A 5738-nucleotide genomic window follows, 5' to 3' on the forward strand; every position below is an offset into this window, starting at 1 on the left:
TTGACCTTCCTGTCACCTTGCTTTCCCTACTGTGCACTCTCAAACCAGCAGCCAAGATAAAGCATCTGATAAGTGACTTCTTGTTAGGTATTTTGTTATAATATGAAAAGTCACCAATATGCCACCCAAATCAAGAAAACAAATGTTGATATGGTCTGGATGTATATATATATATATATATATATATATATATGTTTATATATATTCTGGTCTTAAGTATACTTTTATATTTAAATATCTATATCTGTATCTATATCTATATCTATCTATCTATCTATCTATCTATCTATCTATCTATCTGTCTATCTATATGACAGTTTACATTCCTGTCATCTATACTCCTTACCTCCTGGCTAAACTTTGCACTGTGTTTCCTTACTCATAGTTTTATCCTAATGTATTTAGGATATTTTAACGAAATATGCTATTTTGTATTATCGAGACAGACTTGGGTGTCTGTTTTTGTTTTATTTCTTTGTATTTCCGAGATTCATCATTATTGATGCATGCTCTTCAGGTCTTCCATTTTGATTGTTAAATATTATACCAATATGTGATATTTCCACTTTGCTGTCTGTGCTTCTATTGATTGACATTTATGTTGGTTTTAGTTTCTTTGGGGTTAGTAACAGAGTTTGCAATATGCTTGTACACGGTTCCCTGTGTGCATGCTCATGACAGTCTCCAGGGAATTATTTAGTAATGGGAATACTGGATCACACAAGATACACTTTCTCCCCCATGTCAGGTCCCTGGAAACCCAGGACAAGGCTCACTTAGTACCTCTTCAGCCCAGGGGCTGGGCTTTGCTTCCCTCTCTCCAGCTTCTGATTCTATGTAAAGCAGCCACGTTGGCTCCACTCTTTTTGTTCCTATGAGCTCTTTTGGTTCTGTTGGTTCCCACACACTCTTTTGACTCCAGGTATCCTTTCTTGTGCTTCCCCCTCCTTTCCCTCCCTCCCCCCCTCTCTCTCCACACTCCCTCTCATCTCATGACCCAATTTGGTCTGGACCCTTGGGCAAACTCTCCCTCATATCTACAATAAAACCTTCTCTTCAACCACACTTAGGAGCGGCCATGTCCTCATTTTCATTTACATCCACCCACTGTGTAGCATAACTGTGTGTGCTAAACTGCTTGGACAGGTGTGAGGTCAGAGGCTGCTTCTTGTATATCTTCCTCAATCACTTCTTTACCTTATTTTCTGTGAGAGAATCTCTCACTGATCTGCAACTTTCCATTCTGGCTAGACTGGATGGCCAGTCAGGCCCCAGGAGTCAACTGTCTCTGCCCCTCACTCCCAGTGATGGGGTTACATATGCATGTGGTCATGCCCGGCTGTCTGTGTAGGTGCTGGTGATTTGAACTCAGATCCTTGAGTTTCTACAGCCTCTCTCTAGCCACACAGGTTTACTTTCTATTCAACGTATTCCAGATTAGTTGTCATTCCCATCTACTCTGTAGGAGATTCCTGACATTCTACATTTTGTCTGTGATTCTTTTTTTGGATCTTTCCCCCTTTTTATTTAAATTAGAAACAAGCTTTTTTACATGTCAATCTCAAGTTCCCTCTCTCTCCCCTTCTCTCCTGCCCCCCACTGATCCCCTATCCCATCCCCTTTCTGCTCCCCAGGGAGGGGGAGGCCTACCATGGGGGATCTTTAAAGGTTGTCATATCATTTGGAGCAGAACCTAGACCCTCCCCAGTGTGTCTAAGCTGAGAGAGTATCCCTCTGTGTGGAGAGGGCTCCCAAAGTCCATTTGTGAACTAGGGGTAAATACTGATCCACTACCAGAGGCCCCATAGATTGTCCAGACATCCAAACTGACCTCCTCTTTCAGGGGGTCTGGAACAGTCCTATGCTGGTTTCCCAGTTATCAGTCTGGGGTCCATGAGAAATCCCTTGTTCAGGTCAGCTGTTTCTGCAGGCTTCTCCAGCCTGGTCTTGACTCCTTTGCTCATCACTCCTCCCTCTCTGCAACTGGATTCCAGAGTTCAGCTCAGTGTTTAGCTGTGAGTCTCTGCTTCTGCTTCCATCAGGTACTGGATGAAGGCTCTAGGATGGCATATAAGGTAGTTATCAATTTCATTATTAGAGAAGGGCATTTAAGGTAGCCTCTCAACTATTGCTTATATTGTTAGTTGGGGTCAACCTTGTAGATCTTTGGACCTTTCCCTAGTGCCAGATTTCTCTTTAAACCTATAATGGCTCCCTCTATTATAGTATCTCTTTTCTTGCTCTCCTCACCTGATTCTTCCCGTTCCTATGCCCACAACCCCCATCTAGACTCTCCTATCAACCTGTGATCAATTCTATTTCCCTTCACAGTGAGATTCATGTGTTCCCTCTTGAGCCCTCCTTGTTACTTAGCTACTTTGGGTCTGTGGATTGTACCCTGGTAATCCTTTACTTTGTGGCTAATATTCCCCTGTAAGTGAGTACAGACAATGTTTGTCTTTCTGGGTCTCGGTTACCTCACTCAGGATGATCTTTTCTGTTTACATCCATTTACTGGCAAATTTCACGATGTCATTGCCTTTAACAGATGAGTAGTACTCCATTGTGTAAATGTACCACATTTTCTTTATCCATTCTTTAGCTGATGGACATTTATGTTATTTCCAGTTTTGACTATTACAAACAAAGCTGCTATGAACACAACTGAGCAAGTCCTTGTAGATGTTAGAGTGTCCTTTGGGTATATTCCCAGAAATGGTATAACTGTGTTTGAGGTAGGTTGATTCCCAATTTTCTGAGAAATCGCCATATTGATTTCCAAAGTGGCTGTACAAGTTTACACTCCCACCAGCAATGGAGGAGTGTTCCCCTTGCCAGCATGAGCTGTCACTAAAGTTTCTGGGATCAAAGTGAACCTGAGTTCAAATCTAGGTATTAGCATGTGACCCTGGCTTGATACTCTCTGCTTACAAAGTTCTTACGATCAAATAATTCAGTGTATTGAAAGATACCCATATTAGCTCATTCACACTGTTACAAAGCCCACCATATACTGGTCAGTTTATAAACAACAGAAACTTCTTAAAGTTCCAGAGGCCAAGAAGATTAAGTTGTCTTGGCATCTTGTGAGGGCCTGCTTTCTGGTTCACAGATGGTACTCGGTGTGTGTGTGTGTGTGTGTGTGTGTGTGTGTGTGTGTGCACGCGAGCTCACATAAGAGAAGGAATGATCTTTAGTTAAGTCTCTTGCACTAGTCCCACTCATGAAAGTACTTCCCAAAACCCTAAATTCATAATCTTACCATTTTAGACCTTAATATTCAACATATGCACCTGAAAAATATGTATTATATAAAAATTATGATGTATGCATGTCTTGTACCACCCACCACATATGGGCAAACTGAGGAACAGATCTCCTCTGTATGTGCCTGGGAATATTCTGTTGGTCTGGTTAAGAATGGTAATATTGGGATATGTAGAACTTGATCTTTTTTTTTATTCAATGAACATTTGGTCCCAGAAAACTTACTTCTGGCTTTCTTCAAAGGCAGAGGGGGATATCTTAGTTACTCCAAGTTTTTTATTTATTTTCTTTTGAGATGACTGAGGTGAATAAACACGTTTTAAGTTCTCTGACACCTTTACCTTTGATAGCTTTTATTTATTTATTTATTTATTTATTTATTTATTTATTTATTTATTTATTAAATACATAGCCTTTATTTCTTCCAGATCAGTTTTTTTTTGTTTAATCATATAAAGATGAAGAATCAAGTTTAGCAAGCTAAAAACACTTACTTATTAAAACTATATTAATACTTTAGTAAACTATACAAAAAAGATAAGGAGACAAACATGTACATTTATAGAATTGCATGTCAGTCATGCCAGATCCCGGAGAGGGAATTCCCAACATGACCTCATTCATCTGTGAGGACACAGAACAGTCCTTGTTTAGACATACTCCATCTTGTCCTTCGTGAGCTGCTCTTCACCTCTTGATGGCTTCCTTCCACACATGTGTATGTCTAGTTGTCTGCTTCTTAGAGCAGACATTTACCTTCCTCATCCACCAGCCTTTGGAGGAGAGCTGGGCCCTTGAAGATGACTGATTTGACCCATTCTTCGTGGAGGGTTTCCTGGTGGCCCTCTTCCATCATCATATCTGGAGTTAGATGAGCTTCCGTAGCCTCTTCTTTTTTTCACATCTTGCTGAAGCAGAGTTTTGAAAAAAACAAAACAAAACAAAACACAAATTCTGCTATTCCCCAGAAGAAATCTGTTATAAAAGACAATCTCCATGGGGACTGATTTCAGCTGTCCAACACTTGTCCATTCAAGATGTAAACCATCTTTCCTCCGGTTGCCCACTTCCAAATCCTTTGATAGCTTTTATTGATTTATTTTATTTTTTTTCTTGAGACTTGGTCTCACTATGTAGAGCTGGTTGTTTTAGAAATCTCTGTGTATACCAGGCTGTTCTTGAAATCACAGAGATCCTCTTGCCTCTGCCTCTTGAATCCTCGAATTGAAAGTGAGCTCCACCATTCCTGTTTATACTTCTCTCTCTGAGAGATTCATTTCTCATTTCCTTGAAATTCAACTAGCCTGAATAGCTTTGGTCAGTGGAGTACAACATAAGGATACAGTGCCTATTCTGAATTGAGTCTTTAAGAGATTAACAGCTGGGGTGCAGAGATGACTCAGCAGTTGAGAGGACAAAGGTGTGGTTCCCAGCTCCCACATGGTAGCTTATAACCATCCTTAATTTTAGTATGAGGTACTGGTGTCCTCTTCTGGCTTCCTCCAGCACCAGGCACATACACAGTTTTCAGACAAAATACTTACACACATAAAACAAAAATCAACCTTATTAAAAAAAATACTGGACAGCTTCCTCTACACTTGGTTCTTTGATTATAAGTCAGCCACTAGCCCTCTATCAGATGCAGAGTTGATGACAATCTTTCCCCATTCTATAGGCTGCCACTTTGTCCCTGAATGACCGTGTCCCTGCCATGTAGAAGCATCTCAGTTTCATGAGGTCCCATTTATTAGTTGTTGATCTTAGTGCCTGTACTATCCATGTTCTGTCCAGAAAATCTTTTCCTGTGCCAGTGAGTTCAAGACTCTTCCCCACTTTCTCTTCTATCAGGTTCAATGTATCTGGCCTTATGTTGATGTCTTTGATCCATTTGGAGTTAAGCTTCGTTCAGGTTGATAAGTGTAGATCTATTTGAATTCCTGTAAATGCAGCCATGCAGTTTGACCAGTACCTTTTGTTGGAGAAGCTATCTTTTTTTCCAGTGTGTATTTATGGTCTCTTTATATAAAAAATAAACAAAACATACAAACAACAACAAACCCAGGTATCTATAGGGTGCTGATTTATGTCTAGGTCTTCAGTTTGATTCCAGTGATCAACATGTCTATTTTTGTGACAATACCATGCTGCTTTTGTTACTATAACTTTGTAGTACAAATTGAAATTGGGGGTGGTGATACCTCCAGCTGGTTTTTATTATTCAGGAGTGTTTTAGCTATCCTAGTGGGAAAAATACAAAATATCTAAGGAACTCAAGAAACTAGATATCAAGAAAACAAATAATCCAATTAAGAATGGGGTACAGATCTAAACAGAATTCTCAATAAAGGAAACTCAAAAGGCTGAGAAACACTTAAGAAATGTTCAGCATCCTTAGCCATCAGGGAAATACAAATCAAAACCACTTTGAGATTTTTATTTTACATCTGTCAGAATGGCTAAGATCAACA

At 39.9% G+C, this 5738-nt stretch overlaps 1 pseudogene; it reads right to left on the bottom strand.

Annotated features, from left to right (window-relative positions):
- Positions 1-3942: 3942 nt before the first annotated feature.
- On the bottom strand, positions 3943-4320 carry LOC100772998 (annotated as a pseudogene).
- Between the last annotated feature and the right edge of the window lie 1418 nt (positions 4321-5738).

Source organism: Cricetulus griseus (assembly GCF_003668045.3).
Source record: "Cricetulus griseus strain 17A/GY chromosome 1 unlocalized genomic scaffold, alternate assembly CriGri-PICRH-1.0 chr1_0, whole genome shotgun sequence".
NCBI lineage: Eukaryota > Metazoa > Chordata > Mammalia > Rodentia > Cricetidae > Cricetulus > Cricetulus griseus.